The sequence below is a fragment of the Myotis nattereri genome (genome assembly GCF_964212035.1).
Source record: "Myotis nattereri genome assembly, chromosome: 7".
Taxonomy (NCBI): Eukaryota; Metazoa; Chordata; class Mammalia; order Chiroptera; family Vespertilionidae; genus Myotis; species Myotis nattereri.
This window is the reverse complement of record NC_138082.1, coordinates 27432723-27451230: the sequence shown is the minus strand read 5'-3', so window position 1 is coordinate 27451230 and position 18508 is coordinate 27432723.

The window sequence follows — 18508 nt, the reverse complement described above, 5'->3', positions numbered from 1 at the left end:
TCTTATTTCCTTATAACATGAAACATTTTTCTTGTTTCCTTGCCATTTCCCCTTGATGATACTTTTCTTTTAAATTAGTGCTTCTTTTAGCTCCATATTCTTTGCACAAGCAAAAGGAAAAAAAAACAATTTATTTTTATCATTCTTTAAGTAAAACCCCCTTTTAGTAAGGGATTTCTTGCCAGGCTGGAGTGGCTCAGTGATTGAGCATGGACCTATGACCCAGGAGGTCACAGTTCAATTCCCAGTCAGGGCGCTCGAGGGAGGCAGTCAAAGGTGGCTGCCCATCAGTGATTCTCTCTCATCATTGATGTTGTTATCGCTCCCTCTCCCTTCCTCTCTGAAATCAATAAAAAATATAGTTTTAAAAACATTTCTTAAAGGAGATCTGTTTTTTCCTTTTCTTTTATAGGAATTTATCATATTTAACATTGTTTTATATAATCATAGGTGTTATGAATAATTAAAAACAACTGAATCTCTCACTTTCCAAATGAGAAGACTATGATCTAGAAATGTTGTTACATATAAATGTTAAGACCGCCTTCAAGCTGGTCTTCGGTTTTCTAGAAGGAAATAATTTTGTGTACTAGAATTTATCTTAAGATATTAGATATTTCTGTTCTCAAAACCCTATTTCAGCAGGTGGGATTTATTCTTTTTTCTAAAGCATTTTACATTGTAATTTTTAATAGTATATATTTAAATGACTTGTGCCTCATTGATGCCTTATGCTTTTCTCTTCCTTCTCTTCCTGTCCTTTTCTCCTATTCCTCCTCCTCCTCTTCTTTCTCCTCCACTTTTAAATAAGGTTTGCCATACAGGACGATTTTAAGATCTTGTCTTCACTCCCTTTTGAACTGGTAACAAGTGAGAGAAATGACAAATGGTCTTGACAGAGAGTTGGCATTTGCTTCTTGTCCCTACTTACTTAAGTTTACAAATTTGAGAAATCAGTAACATACATTTACCAAGTGTGCACTATAAGGCAGGTACTAAACTAAGTGCTTTATATGGATTATTTTACTTAAGCCTCCAACAAGTCAAATAAAATGGTATTAGAGTCTCCTGTGGAAATTGAGGCCCAAATAACTTGTTCAAAGTCAAATAAGTAGTAAGAGGTGAACTTCTGACTCAATGCAGGTTGATTTCAGAGACCAGACTCTAAACTAGGACACAACATAGGGTGAAGGTCCCTGAGGCTCAATGCTTGAACTTTGCAGGTGGGAAACCAGTATTTCTGGATCCCCACAATGGCCTGTAGAAATGTGTCATTGTGACCCTTGGCTGAGTTTCTCCACTGGGAGAGGCTCACACAGTCTCCAGCCAAGACTGAGGTTTTCCATTTAGATCAAGTTCAGACTGCTTGTTTACTCCTCTGGCTGTGGTTTCAGGGTCATCTTTTGGGGAAATGTCTTACCTGTCCTGAAGCTCAAGATGTTCCATGCTGAGAACTGAGTGACTATTAAAAAATGAATTCTTTCTTCAGTCTATTTATTTAGCCCAGTAAGCAATGTTAAAGGTGACTTTGCTTGCACTGATTATTTATAGAACCACTAAAATTCACAGAGGCTGACAGAGGTTTGCCCTGGCCTTTGATGACTTCAAAGTCTGTACAAATATAATTTCTTAAAATAATGAAATAGTTTGATATTAATCTCTCTATGAAGGCTGATGCACAGCCAAAGGATGCATTTTTCTATCTGATCATATTAATGTGGAATAGGTTTGGAGATGAAAAAATATATTTGGTGCCCATTATATGTTCACTCTAATTACATCACTAGATGTTATTTAATATTAAGTATTTAATCAGAGTGTTATTTAAAAAAATTAACCTACTTGCCTAGCATTATGGAATTGGTTAAGAAAATTTTGTTCATAATATGGAGTACAACACATTAAAATATATCTATGTAAATAACTGTGTTTAAAATGTTATGATATGGTTAAATGGGAAATATCAATAACCACCACAAATCAGAATATGAGATATGAGTTCATTTTTATAAAACAGTCAATAAAAATATTTGTCTATTATGAGAGATTTTAATTTTTTTTTCCTTATTTCTGTTTTCAACTCTAAATAAGTATCATTTGTATAAGAAAATACCATAAACAAAATATTACTTAAGGACAATGTATTAGGAGATAATCTACTTATGAAAAACACAATTTAGGTGTTGTGGATGAAAGACAAATATAAAAGGCATCTCATTGAAAATGCTTTCTTAAGGTTTTAGTTATGCAGATGTTAGAGACCATATGCAAAACTTTGTAGTTTAGCATGCAAATAGCTTATCTTCTAATTGCCTAGGGGAGATTACCCAGGTTTGGGAAATTAAAGTTATTTCAAATAACTAAGTTTATTTAGTCTATTGGGCAAAGTATAATTTCAAAAAAAAATCTATCCCAGGTAGAAATGTGTCAGTTACATTATAAAGAACATGTAGGTTTGTTATTAATTCTCCTTAGGGCCAATTATGTCTCTATGCATTTGTATTGCCTCAAGAATGAAATTTTATTAGCATAGAGCAAAAATCTTATTCTTTCTAAGGTCCATCTGGCCATTTGCAGTTTTACTCATTGACAAGTTTCCAAAAAGGTCTAACATGCTCCAAAATACATCTTCCCTTATATTCAGGCATGGACATAACTTTAAATATGTTGCCAATGCCAATGATATGGTTTAAACTTCTTAAAAAGCTTCCTTTTGCTCTTTGAGGAAAATCTAAAATTTAAAATATGATTTCTAAGGTCCTCCATGGTCTGGGCTTTTCTTGCTTACTTGTCCCATCCGTCGTGATTCTCCATCCATGTAGTATGCTTGGATTAAATGGTAATTATTTCAGTTACTTGATTGTATCATACTCTTTTGTTTCTGTGCCTTTCTACTACATGCTGCTCATTTTTTTTTTAGCCAACTTCTACTCCAATTTGAAGTCTGGGCAGGCATATTCCATTTCTTTTGGGAATTACATCATTGCAATTCTCACAGTGATGACATAACAACTACCTGACCACCCTTGTAGAAAGTGTACCTTGACTATGTAGTGGTAGATATCATGATATTTTTGAACACTACTATATTTTCAGAAGATGAATTTGATTCTTTCCTCAACATGGTATGTAAGAAAGATCAAGAGATTTGGAGTCAGAAGGGGCCGGTCCTTGGGTCCTGTTTGCGTTTGCTGTGAATGTGACCTGTAAAGAGTTACTCAACCTCCCTCCTCCCTGACCCTCAGTTTCTTTGATTGTAAAGAGGAATAATACAATATCATGTCTATGAAAGCATTTTTTGAAATGATGAAGTGCTATATATATATATATATATATATATATATATATATTCAGTTTTCTTACTGTCTACATTTTAGTGGTGGTTGAATTGTCACTTCTAAAGTTCATCAGCATCTACCAACAGCAACACTAAATGGATGTTGTACAAATTAAGTAAAAGTAGTATGCTTTCTATGTAAATATATTGTCAGACACCCTGATCCACTAATTTAAAATATGTTCTGCTCTTCCAATTTAGACATTCTAGAGCAGTGGTTCTCAACCTTTTGGCCTTTTAAATACATTTCTTCATGTTGTGACCCCACCATAAAATTATATTTGTTGCTACTTCATAACTGTAATATTGCTACTGTTATGAATCGTAATGTAAATATCTGATATGCAGGATGGTTTTAGGCGACCCCTGTGAAAAGGTCGTTCAACCGCCAAAGGGGTTGCGACCCACAGGTTGAGAACCGCTGTTCTAGAGGCACCTTTGTATTAATCTGCAAAATTATTATGGCTACAAGCATATAGAAATAAAAATCGACTACAAACAAATTTGCTTAAAATTAAGTTGTCCAGATCTATTGGGGAGATTTATTTTAGTCATCTTATTCTATCATTGGGTACTATTGGAGAGAAGTTTTGAATGATGAAAAAAGTATAACTTGGCATAGAATTAGGACCAAGATCAGTAGGAGGAAAACTATTTTTTAATGGATTTCTAAAAAGGGTTATCTATAGAAGAGCCTGTATTTAGGAAACAGTGACATTTGACTAATTAAAAACTGAGATATTTCCAAAGGCGAAATTTCAACACCATCTTCTCTTTTGACTGTCACGCACTCTCTTTGAAAGGTGTGTTGGGTTCGTTGGTTTGCACGAATTCTTCTGGTTTCTGTCATCTGAAAGTCGTGTCTTACAATTTTGAGTGTTTATGAGCTTTGGCAGTTCCCATCTGCTGCGGGGATGTCTAAGTACCCCAAGCCTCATTGGCAAAACTCAGTTAAACCTTTGTTTTTACTTGATGGAATTTAAATTATTTATAGTGGTTGTATCTCATTGATTATTAGAGAGATTTTCTTTTATTACACGAGGATTTTCTGTCACCATTTCCCAGATTATGAATAAATGCAGTGCCAAATGACACACGCTTCCTATTAACATAAACTTGCTGATATTGTGATCATAATTAGTTGGACTGCAGTCCCTTCATTAGTTATTTATTTATTCACCTTCATTTTCCACTTCATTTTGGGAAGGATTTATGGTGTTGTCATTTTATTAAGGATAGTGCAAGGGCAATCCTATCAGAAATGTCAAGTATTCAGAAATTGGCGACCTTGAGACAATCACCCTTGTAACTCCAGAGAGCTATAATTTGACTATGGCAGGATGGCTTTCTACAAGAAAGAACTAGGGGAGAGGTCAGCTACTAATGCCATCTGTGCCAAGATGGCCGGCACACATCCCACAGTTGCCAACTCATTGTGCCTAATTTGTGGACATTCATGCTCTCTGTATCACTTTGCTTGATAAATGTTTACTGGGAATCTAGTGTGTGCCAGTCATTTTCCTTAGGGGTGAGGGAGAAAAAAGAAAACTGAAAAGGTAATTGTCCTCATGAAGCGTGTATACCAATGAGACATATTAGGCAATGAATAAGCCAAAAATATTTTTTTCAGAGTTCTGTGAAGGAAATACAGAGAGCTGTGTCTAGGAACTTTGGAGCTGCGGAGGTCAGGCAGAGGGACACTTTCCTGCATAAATCCCCAGTTTCTCTGTCTCTGTGTTTGTTGTAAAATATCTTTTCACATTAGAACCTAAGGTTGTGATATTATATAAACAATGGACATTGGGATTCTAATGTTATGGGTTAGGTCCAACTTTTCCCCTGCTGTAAAATAATCATTCTTCTCCAAGGTAATATTGCCTACATGTCTGTATGCAGTATTTCAATCCCAATTACTGGTTTTATAATAAAATAATGCTATATAATACTTGTAAAACTTCTATGCTGAGCATGAGTTATACCATTTAATTTTCATGGACTGAGAGATAAGTATATATGACTGTTATTATTATTTTTAACACAAAGCTCTCTCACAAAATGCAATTGTACAATATAATTATCAACAATAGTCAGCATGTTATACATTAGATCCTCAGACCTGAAAGATAGTGCCCTTTTACCAACCTCTCTATATTTCTCATACCCCTAGTCCCTGAGTAGATATTTTTCTACGCTCAGTTTATATGAGTTTGATTCTTTTTTGTAGATTGCACATGTAAGTTATCCCATGTGGTATTTGTCTTTCTCTGGCTTATTTTACTTAGCATAAGTAAATGTCCACCCGTGTTCTCACAAATGGCAAGATTTCCTTCTTTCTCATGACTGAAAAACATTCAGATATATTCATATAAAAAATAAAACATTCACATATACATAATGAATGGATAAATGTATCTATGTATGTATGAACTGTTCATAAATACATTTATTTAACCATTCATTTATTGATGGACACAGGTTGCTTTCATATCTTGGCTATCTACACTAATAAAAGAGAAAAATGGTAATTGGCGTATGGCGATACCCTTTTCATTGGCTAATCAGGGCTATATGCAAATTAACTGCCAACTAAGATTGGCAGTTAACTGCCAACTAAGATTGGCAGTTAACTGCCAACAAGATGGCGGCTAATTTGCATATGTAGGCACAATGCAAGGAGGCGAAAGGGAAAGCAGGAAGAAGCCCCTGCCACTGACAGTGATCTGAAACCCAGGGGGGAGCTAAGAGCTGGGGGGCAGGGCAAAGGCGGCCCTGGGGCCGCCTTTGCCCTGCCCCCCAGCCATGATCGGAGAATCAGGCGCCTTTGCCACCCTGGCCAGTGATAGCAGAAAGTAGGGGTGGAGCCAACGATGGGAGCTGGGCACGGTCGAAGCTGGCAGTCCCAGGAGCTAGGGGTCCCTTCCCTGGGCCTAAAGCGAAGCCCACGATCGCGGCGCCCCCCGCTGCCACTGCGGGTCCCTGCTGCCCGGGCCGGATGCCTAGGCCAGAGGCGTTAGGCCTGGGCAGGGGCGGAGCCTGCAACCGCGGGGAGCTGGGAGTCCCCTGCCCAGGCCTGACACCTCTGCCGGAGGCCTCAGGCCTGGTCAAGGGGCCGATCCGGTGATTGGTGATCGGAGGGTGATGAGGGTCAACTCCTCAGGCCGAGGCATCAGGCCTGGGTGGGAGGTGGAGCCGGGGATTGGGGGGATATGATGGTCCCCTTGCCCAGGCCTGAAGCCTGGGTCAGAGGCATCAGGCTTGGGCAGGGGGTGGAGCAAGCGATCAGAGGGAGATGGGGGTCCCCTGCCCAGGCATGATTCCTGGGCCAGAGGCCTCAGACCTGGGCAGGGGCCAGAGCCAGAGATCGGGGGGGAGATGGGGGTCCCCTGTCCAAGCCTGACACCTCTGGTGGAGGCGTCAGGCCTGGGCAAGGGGCCGATCAGGCGATCGGAGGGTGATGGGGGTCAACGCCTGAGGGCTCCCAGTATGTGTGAGGGGGCAGGCTGGGCTGAAGGACACTCCCCGCCACACACACACACACACAGTGCACGAATTTCGTGCACCGGGCCCCTAGTTATTAATAATGCAGTAATGAACATGAGGGTGCAAATATCTCTGTGCTATCCTATTTTCCTTTGGATATATACCCAGAGTGGGATTGCTGGATCATATGGTAGTTCTGATTTTAATTTTAAAGGAAAATCCATACTGTTTACTGTTTTCTATGGTGGCTATAGAAATGTACCTTCCTACCAACTATGCACAATGGTTTCCTTTCCTCCACATTCTATTTGCTATATCATTTTTTAAAATTTCACTTTATTTATTGTTTAAGGGTTGAACATGAACACAGTTCTGGCCTAAGACATGTGAAAGAAAAACTTTTGTGGGATTCCAGGAATAAGTTTCCTCACTCTTGAGGAAACATCAGATATTCTCTCTTCACCCTCTTGGATATTGTGTCTACCTTTGACATGTGGACCTACATTTATCCTTCAGTGTTGAGAGAAGCCAGTTTGAGAACAGAGACTGATGTATTTCAGAAGGGGGGGGGGGAGTCATAAAAAAGATTAAACAAAGAACGTATAGGCAAATATAAAGTTATGCCCATGGACAGCCATTAGTGTGGGGAAGGCCTGGGGAGGGGTTAGGAGCAGGGTGAAGAGGCCAAAAGGGGGAAAACAAAAGGGGACATTTGTAATACTTTCAACAATAAAGGCAAAAAAAGAAAAATAAGAATGTGATAATATTTGATATTTATAAATCAAATAATATTTAAAATATAAAAAAAAGAATATGCCTAGTCTCCTGACTCTGTGTGATGTAATATCTCATTGTAGTTTTGATTTATATTTCCCTGAGGATTAGTGATTTTGAGCACCTTTTCATGTACCTGTTGGACATTTGATGTTTTTCTTAGAAAAATGTCTATTTAGTTCCTCTGCCCATTTTTAAATTGGACTTTTTTGTTTTGTTATTCAGTTCAAGTGTTTATATTTTTGCATATTAGTTACTTATCATATACTTGAATAATAAATATTTTTTTCTCATTCCATGGGTTGCATTTTCATTATTTTGATGATTTTCTTTATTCTGCAGAAACTTTTTAGATTGATGTAGTTCCACTTGTTGTTTTTTTCTTTTGATGTCAAATCCAAAAATTATTGCAAAGACTGATGTCAAGAAATTTATCTCTTATGTTTGCCTTTAGAATTTTATGGTTTAAGGTCTTAAATTTAAGTCTTTAATTAATTTGACTTGATTTTTTTAAAAAAAATATAAATTATTGATTTTTTTACAGAGAGGAAGGGAGAGGGATAGAGAGTTAGAAACATCGATGAGAGACAAACATCGATCAGCTGACTCCTGCACGCCTCCTACTGAGGATGGGCCTGCAACCAAGGTACATGCCCTTGACCTGAATCGGACCTGGGACCCTTTAGTCCACAGGCCGACACTCTATCCACTGAGCCAAACCGGTTAGGGCTTGACTTGATTTTTGTGCATGGTGTAAGATAGGGGACCAATTTAAAATTTTTTATATATAACTTTCCAGGGTTGCTACCACCATTTATTGGAGAGATTACCCTTTGCTAGAGGAATATCAGTGTAATAGTGAGCCATTTCTACCTATTGATTCCTGAACCAATGAGTTTTGACTAGGAGAAATTAATATATACAGGTGGCTGATTTAGAGCATGTAATGCATCCTAGAGGACATTATCTCAACCCCATAAGGTGTGGTGCTCTTACCCAATTGATGCCATAATTGAGTCTTCAGACAGCGATCCACCATTCTATTAGTGTAGCTGCTTCAGGGCGATGGTAAGACCAGTGAATAGCATAAGAATGAGACTGTATCCCTCAATTAGAAGCAAAGTTGTGTGGAATATCATGATGATGAATAAGGTTTTCTATGAATCATGGTTTTGGCAGGAGCATTGAGTGCAAAAAATGGTCAATCTGAATTTAGAATGTCTACTCTAGAAAGAACAAAGTTCTGTTCCTTCCATTATAGAATGGTCCAATGTAATCAACCTGCACCAGGTGGCTGAATAATCTTCTCAGGGGATTGTGATCATTGGGTGCTGCTCCCAATGGCAGGTTAGGCATTCAGCAGTGGCTTTAACCAGATGGACTTTGGTGAGTGGTAATTTATGTTGTTGAGCCCATGTGTAAACTCTATCCCTTAAACTATAGCCACCTTGGTCATGGACCCACTGGACAAGGACAGCAGGTCTGGGGAGAGTCTGACCAACTGACTTTCATAGAATTGGTCATCTTGTTTACAGTCTCATTAAAGTCCTCTTGTTTGAGGTTACTCCTTGTTACACATTCACAGGAACAGAACCAGTTTTAAAATTATGTTCCTTCCAGGTCTTCAACCGATCACCTAATCACTAGCCACTGTCCATAAGTAGTATAGATGCATAGTCCTGGTCATCTGTTTCTCCTTCCTGGAAAAACAACTGGATCCATGGCTCAAAGTTTTGTCCACTGAAGAATTACCTTTCACCACTGTTCTCCAGGACCAACCCAGTGTGGGCCTGTACAGTTTCTCCCATCTTTAAAGGAGACCATTTTCACAGTCAACTGATTCTAAAAAAATTCTATGTGGTCATGAGGGAAAGTTGAGAAATGGGCTAACTCCCACATGGGCCATAAGCTCATGCAAATTAAATTTACATTTAGGATACAGTTGAGTGCAATATTGTAATTCTCACTTCCATTTGACAATAAAGTGCTGCTGTGGTGTCCAATTTTATGCTTTGATGGTCAGACAACACCCACTTTATGATGGGCAGCTAAGTTCTCATGGTAATCTGGTGACTTATGATCAAGCATTCATTCTTTTCTTGGCCCCAGCAATAAGTCTGAAACTATTTCTCAAGATCATTATTGTTATCTGCATTGTGATCTACTTATAAGGTCTTGCCAAAGTGTCTGTAAAGCATCCCTTTCTCACATAGACATGTGAAGCATTATCATAGCATGAAGGGGGAATCACATTTTCCAAGTGGTAAGACAGTTGATTTTTTTTTCTGAGACCATTTGAATTTGGCAGATTATCAGGCTACTCAATGAATTGATCAGAGTAGCATACCCAAATTGGGTTTAGAGTACTGCAAAACCTAGGCATTTTGGTTCTTTTTTAATGATAGAGGTAAAAGATGTAATAATTAATATTTTACTTTGGAAATGATATCTCAATCTCAACATGCTCAGACCACTGTACTCCTAGAAATTTCACTGATGTGACAGATTCCTAGAGTTTGTGGGATTTCTTTCCCTTCTCTCTTAGGCATGTATCCTACCAAGAAGTCTAGGGTCGTTGCTGCTTCCTGCTCATCTGGTCTAATCAGCATGATATCATAAATTATTTTGGATTGGCTTTACGAGAGAGAGAGAGAGAGAGAGAGAGAGAGAGAGAGAGAGAGAGAGAAATTTGTTCGACGCCAGGGGATGTGTTGATTTGTTCCAGTAATGATACTACATCTGGACCAGCAGCTGCAATTGGATTTCACCACCTGATTAAGTTTACAATAATGCACTGTCACTTTCTAAGTCCCATCTGTTTTCAGCACAGGCCAAATAGGCAAGCTGAATGAGAATGTGGTAAGATGGCCACACTATATTTTTCAAAACCTTGTTGATAGAATTATCTCTGAAATCCCTCCAAGACTATGTTATTTGCTTTGCTTTCTTATTTTGGTAGATAGAGGCAGTTTTACAGGCTTCCCTCTTGACTTTTCTATCATATTTGCTATGGATCTACTTATATACTTGGTTCATATCTCTAAGAAGCTGATGAAGGAGATCTGATGGGAGCAGAAAGAACTAAAGATCTGAAAACTGTCCCATGCTAACTAGGTGAACTGACAGATAAGTAACAATATACATGAACTGTCCCAGTACCTGGTGCCCCGTGCTGGTTTCATCCATCAACAAAACAACAAGAAAACCCACTGCAAGGGAGAACATATTTGCCAACAATATCTCCAATAAGGGTTTAATCTCCAACATTTATAGGGAATTCATACAACTTAACAAAAGGAAGACAAACAACCCAATAAAAAAAATGGGCAACAGACCTAAATAGATACCTTTCGAAAGAAGACATAAGGAAGGCCAACAGACATATGAAAACATGCTCAAAGTCACTAATCATCTGAGAGATGCAAATCAAAACGACAATGAGGTATCATCTCACACCTGTCAGAATGGCTATCATCAACAAATCAACAAATGACAAATGTTGGCGAGGATGCAGAGGAAAAGGAACCCTCATGCACTGCTGGTGGGAATGCAGACTGGTTCAGCCACTGTGGAGAATAGTATGGAGTTTCCTCAACAAACTAAAAATGGAACTTTTATTTGACCCAGTGAGCCCACTTCTAGGAATATATCCCAAGAAATAAGAAACACCAATCAGAAAGGATATAGGCACCCCTATGTTCATAGCAGCACAATTTACAATAGCTAAGATTTGGAAACAGCCTAAGTGCCCATCAGGAGATGATTGGACTAAAAAACTTTGGCACATCTACACAATGGAATACTATACTGCTATTAAAAGGAAGGAACTCCTACCATTTGCAACAGCATGGATGGACATGGAGAGCATTATGTTAAGTGAAATAAGTCAGTCAGAGAAAGATAAATATCACATGATCTCACTCATTTGTGGATTATAATGAACAACATAAACCGATGAACAAAAACAGATCTAGAGTCAGAGGAGCATTGATTAGATGCTCAAACCTCAGAGGGAAGGTAGGGAAGGGTGGGGGTAAAGAGGAGAGATCAACCAAAGGACTTGTATGCGTGCATATAAGCATAAGTGATGGACACAGACAACAGGGGTGAGGGTGAGGGCAGGACTGGAGGGTGGGGGGAAAATAGGGGGACAAGGACACATTTGTAATAATGTAATAAAGAAAAAATAATTAAAGAAAAATGATTATCACTTTACATAATTATGAATATAATATTTTATCTTACAGAAGACATTGTTTACTAGAGGCTGGGTGCATGAATTCATGTATGGGTGGGGTCTTACCGGCCCCACCCCTCAATCAGGGTGGGGGGCTGATCAGGGGCGGGGCTGGCTTGGGGGAGTGGCTGCAGGAAGCTGGTTGGCCCTCCCTGGTTGAACTCCCAGTCGAGGGGACAATTTGCATATTAGCTTTTTATTATATAGGATTATTGAAATTTAGGTCTATAATCTATCTGGAATGGACTTTTACATGTGGCTTATGAGAGCTACAGAAGTACATAGTTTTCCCAGACTGATAATTATTTACTTCAGCATAATTTATCATGGAGGAGCCTCCTTTCCTGCATTGCATTGCTATGGAACCTCTGTGGTAAAACAGCTGAAAGCACATGAAATAAAATTGAATATAGTGATTGTGCTTTAATAAGAAGTCTTTATTTCTAATAGTGCAACTTCTCCAAAAGTTTTGTCTTCACTATTTGGCCTTTTGCCTTTCCATAATTAAGGATGGGTAAAAGTAGGTGTAGAGTTGTGAGTATGCAAAATACTGAGCTTATTCTTATATTGTTATTCATTATATTATTTTCTATATAAGCAACTGTAAATCTGCTTTTGCCCCACCCTGTATTTTAGAATTCACTTGTCAGTTGACACATAAATTTTTGTCAAGGTTTTTGTTTGAATGTATTGAATGAATAAAACAATCTTTTGAGAATCACATGTTTATAATATTGAGTCTAACAATCTATGGACAGGTTGTATTCCTCTATTTACTTGTCTCATCTAATTCCTTTTTTTAAAAAAAAATGTATTTTATTGACTTTTTACAGAGAGGAAGGGAGAGGGATAGAGAGTTAGAAACATCGATGAGAGAGAAACATTGATCAGCTGCCTTCTGCACGCCCCCTACTGGGGATGTGCCCGCCTGTAGCCAAGGTACATGCCCTTGACTGGAATCAACCTAGGACCCTTGAGTCCGCAGGCCGACGCTCTATCCACTGAGCCAAACCGGTTAGGGCTCTAATTCCTTTTAATAGTTTGGTAGTTTACTGTCTAGGAATAATTCATATGTTAGCTAGATTTTTTTTCTTAGACAGTTGATGTTTTTATTGCTATAGTAAACTGTACCTTTTAAATTTTCAAAAATTGTTTTGCTACTATCTAGGAACTACTCCACATGATCTTTTTTTTTCTCCACATGATCTTAATTATTATTTGAATTTGTTGAGTTTTCTATATATTTAATTATGTTATCTTAAATGACCCTTTAACTTCTTTCTTTCTGATTCTTATAACTTTTTTTTTTTTAATTTCCTTTCTGAACTGTCTAGGACTTCTTGTATAATTTCACTCATAGTGTTAGCTGTAAGTTTGTTTTTGATTTTGTTTTGTTTTGTTTTTGTAGAATCTTTTCTACAGATTAATAAAATTGCTATATTTATCTCCTTGTTTGATAATGTTATTTTTTTAAGTTAATGGGTGTTGATTGATTTTTCTGCTAATATTGGAGATGACATTATAAATTTTCTTTATTTTTTCTGATAATATATAAATCATGTTTATTAATTTTAGAATATTAACTAATCTTGTATTTCTTAAATAAACCTAACTTTTCTAAAATATTATTTTGAATTTTCTCTTATTTAGTTTGGTATGTATGTACATATATTTGCAAACTTATTTTCATATTGCATTTATGTAACTTTCTGTTATGATCCCTACATTGCAGATTTGGAAACTGAGATATAGAAGACTTAAATAAATGAGCAAAGTCAGATGAATAGTAAGAGATTCAAAGTGAAAAAGTCTGATTGAAGTATGTATTTTCACAAAATTAAATTATTAAATAGCAGTTGCTGATTATCATGATTTTAGAAATGGTACCAAAAAAAAACCACAAAAAAACCCCAAAAAACAAAACAAACCAACCAAAAAAAAAACAAAACAAAAACAAACAAACAAACAAAAAAACCAGAAAAGAAAGAAAAGAAAAAAAACAATGCTGTTGTTTCATAGAGCCCCCATAAATTAAAGGTTGTAAGTTTGTATCTTTCTAGAATTCTACCACTTTGACAAGTATGATGGTTAATTTTATGTGTAAACTTGACTGGGCAAAAAGATGTGGTCAGCTGATAGAACATAATTTCTGGGTGTGGTGTTTCCAGGAGAGACTAGCATTTGAATGGAAAGACTGAGGAAGGGGATTGCCCTCAACTTGCCAACATGTTAGGGTCAGAATTGAACAAAAGAACAGAAGAAGATGAATGTGCTCTCTTTGAGCTGGTAGAGGCATCTTCTCCTGCCCACATCCTTCACTTCTCTGCAGAAATGCCATCTTATTAAAAAGGACTTCCCAGACACATGCCACCTTCCCATGCAAATTATTCACAGAGGCTTTGAGAGCCATGCTCCTTGCCCTGCTCGCCCACAAACTAGTTTCCTTCACCAGTTCCTTTTACCTGTTTCTGGCCTCCATAGCCTGTATCACCACCTGACATTTTAAATTCATTTCTCTAACTTCTTCAAAAGAATATGAACTCCATTAAAAGGCAGGGCAATTTTGATTTCTGGGGCCCACATGAGTATCTGTTATGTTATGAACTTATTTTTTACACAAACTATTTGTTGTATGGAAGAATGAGTTTCCCAGTGTCAAAAGTTACTTGATTTCTCAGAAATTCTAAATTATTTTTCCTGTGAATTTAGCTTTTTTTTTTTCTTCTTTTTCTTTCCTGTGAATCAAACCTTGGAGAAAGAGTTGCTTGTTGCTGCTATCATTATCTTCTTTTTATAGCAATCACTGCAGAAGGTGTTGATAGATATTTAACACATCTTTGACATACATCCTGACTATGCCCAAGGTAACTTGGAGGAGGGAACATTGATCATTTGCCATGTGATAAGCTTCTGCTGTTTGCTGGTGGTGCAGCGAGTACATAATGCCCACTTTATATGCAATATGCTTGAAAAATGCTAGATTATTGTTTATATTCAAGTAAGATACGCAATAAAATATGTCATTCGTTTCCCTCAATGGATGCCCTTTGGCTATATTCAATTCTGTCCTTCACACCTAGTCCTGAGATAAATGTAAAAGTGGGGTCCTGTGTATAAATGGTGCATCTATCTACCAAATTGATTTCTGGGGCCAGAGAAATAATTGTAATTTATGAGATATACTTGTGACAGTCATGAATGTTAAGCAGTGTAGATAGTGTGGGTGGTATGACTTTGATTTTTAATTATAGGTCAACTCAGCTTAATTCTGTAGTGTGACACTTCACCTGTCCTTCTTTCTCTAAACTGAATGCCAAGAGTACAAGTGAACTAACCTTTGAATGTCAACCTGAGTTCTGGAAACTAGATGTGCAACTGAGCTAATGATGTGATTTCCTGGGTCCTTACTTGACCTATATGATTTCTAATATCCTTACATCTGAAATGCAGTGATTCTGTTGCAATGATTTATTAAGGGAACTGGTTTGTATTAGAACTTAGATAAGAAGGGATAAAAAGAGAGGAAGAGAGAAGGGGAAGAAGAGAGAGAGACCTAAGTTATAAATCTTTTTTTTTTTTTTAATCCAGCCCCCATTCTAAAAATACAAACTCAGTTTGCCAGACTTTGCCTACCTGGGGGACAGATGGAGGTCAGATTCAGAGACTCTAGTTTTATGGCTGTTTTCCTTTAACTACTGACCTGGAATTTCATTGTCTTCTTGAACATTCTTACTCCGATTAAGGTCTTTCTAGGGATCCCTAGAGAGTATTTAAAAGTCTACCAGACCTGAGGCCCTGAACCTAACTGTCGCCTATACCTGGGCTCCTGAGCATTAAAGAGAAAAAAACCACATGATATAGAAAAAATGTTAGTTACATGAAAACAAGTGGTTAGAATAAGATGGAACTTGGAGACATTGTAGAAAATAGGTCTACCTTTCATCTACCTTTCATCTAGCGCCAATATTCCACCTTTGTGTGGAAATTACCTAAAAATCGGTACAGCGTTCTGGTAGGGTGAGGAAGGGAATTGGAGCCAGGCTCAAGGAAAAGGGTTTTTGTTACCTCAACACCAAGAGTAGTTTCTATTACCTGACAGAGCATGGAGCATCTCAGAAATGATGAGGCTAGAACCTAAAGAAGTAGAGGATTGGGGTAACATAAGACCAAAAAGGGAGGCAGGGGTTAAACTAAGCAGTGGGCTGTGAGATAGCATTTTAGCTTTTCTGTCTGATATGTCTATTCACCATAAGTCTAGGGTAGGGCTGAAGTCTAGGGTAGGGAGGAAGAAGTGCCAAATAGCATGCTGCATTTAAGATTGGTCCTCCAACCACTGCCAAGGTTTTCCTGGCTAGTTCAAATTCCTTCTGGGTGGTTCCTTTTCACCTAAGAATTTAAGAGGCCTCCCAGGAAGCCCTAGATCTTTCATAGATTTGTTGGAGATCAGCCTTGAAAACTCACTAGATATGCCCGGTCATGTCCGAATCACATTTTAGGTAGATTGTGGAAGTACCTGTACTCGGGATGCATTATAATCAAATATCATAATCAAAAGTTGTGATGCCCCTAGTCTAAATACTTTCATGCAAAGTATAGTTTGACTTCGAATTGGAGAGAAAGATGTTTTAAATAAGGTTATTGCTTTCATCTGTCATCAAAAATGTTTGTTTTGTTTTTCATTAGCTCCTTTGCGATCTGCTTGTTGGCCCACTAATCCCAGCCATTCCCACTGCTGTCACAGAGCTGAAGCCACATCCCTCTTGAAATAGATCTCCTTATGAGCAGAACCAGGCTGGTATAAACTCTGTCTGTCAAAATATATTCAAGCCCCCTCTCTGGCCTGATTGGACATTGTTATTTCAAAGAGTGGCATAGAGTCCTTTGCACCTCCTTAAAGGTCGATTGATTTCATATAAACAAGTTAAGGGCAGACACACTGGCTTCCCATTAAAAAATATGATCAAATAGATTCTCATGTATACGTGGCAAGACTGGATAGCAAGGACTGACAAAATATTTGTTTCAGCCTCAGGGATGAAAACAAATGACTGTATTTGGGAAACCTCCCCTAGTGAAACCAATCGTTTTAATGAAAGTAACACACGATGTTTATTTGAGGAAATGATGCTTTATTTAGTAATATTTACAAAACTTGATGAGGAAATGAAGGGCCTACCAAACTAAAGTATTGCATTAATTTCTTTGAAAAACATTTTATGTGACTTAGCTACTTTGTAGGCCAACTTAAGGGATTTTATTTCTGTTTTTAAAGGGGAAGAATTTGTTTGTTGATTCTTTTCTCCTTATTGTGCTCATTAAATGATTTCAGGAACATCATTTAAGGTTTTTTATTGATAAGCTCCCATTGGGTTAATATTGCATTTATTTGCTTATAAGATTTGATTCTCTAGTTATTTGAGATGAGCTTGTTCGCACCTAGATTTTTTTTGTACAAACAACAGGCTTTAATCACTAAGTTATAAGAAGCATGGAGTTAGTGATATCTGCCTTGCTCATCTCATTATTTTGCAGGGAAACTAATAAGGACTCTTTGACTTCTACCACACACCAGCCTAATAACTTTATTAATAATTGCATAGGACCTCTCAGCTCAGATTAACTAGAGATTTAAATGCAAGATTCTGACCCAGTGATCCCACTTTGGGGAATATTTCCTAAGAATCCTGGAATACCAGTCAGAAAAAAATATATGCATCCCTATTTATAGCAGCATTATTTACAATAACCAAGATCTAAAAACAGCCCAAGTAGCCATCAGCAGATGAGTGGATAAAAAAGCTGTGGGTACATTTACACAGTGAAATACTACTTGGCTGTAAAAAGGAAGAAAGTCTTATTCTTTGTGACAGCATGGATGGACCTGGAGAGAATTATGCTAAGTGAAATAAGCCAGTCAGAGAAAGACAAAAAGCTTGTGATCTCACTGATATTTGAAATCTAATGAACAATATAAATTGACAAACAAAATGAAACCAGAAGCATGAATACATGGAACAGACTGGCTTGTGCCCAAAGGGAGTGGGGTGGGGGGTTACTGGATAAAGAAGATGAAGGAAATAGCTAAAGAACATATATGTATACCCAATAGACATGGACAATAATTTGGTAAAAGCCAAGAAAGGGGGAGGAGGAAGAGAAGGGGGAGTGAGCATAGTGGGAAGTGGGGGGGATTCCTGCAATAATGTAAACATTAAAATATTTTTTAGTTAAAAAAAAAGGTTAAATAAATAAATATAGGATTCCTTTCTAGCCCTGATGATAGCATGAAGAATTACATACTATTTGAACAAGTGTTTAAAGTCTCAGTAATTTCTTTGCACCTATGGAAGAAGTAGTTTTTCATCTTTATTGTTGAAAGTATTACAGATATTCCCTATTTCCCCATTGACCCCTCCCACCCTTCTTCCATCCCCACCCCTAGTCCTTCACTGCACTATTTTCTGTGTCCATGGGTTATGCATATATGCATGTAAGTCCTTTGGTTAAGAAATGGTCTTAAGAAATCACTTGTATTAGTCAATTGTGTTAATTCATTTGCCCAGAGTAGAAGAATATATAAGGCTATTAATGACTAATAAGACTGTGCTGAAATTAAAATTTTCTTAGAGGTGAAGGTACAATTTGCAGCATGAACTTCAAAGAAAAAAAATAATGTTCTT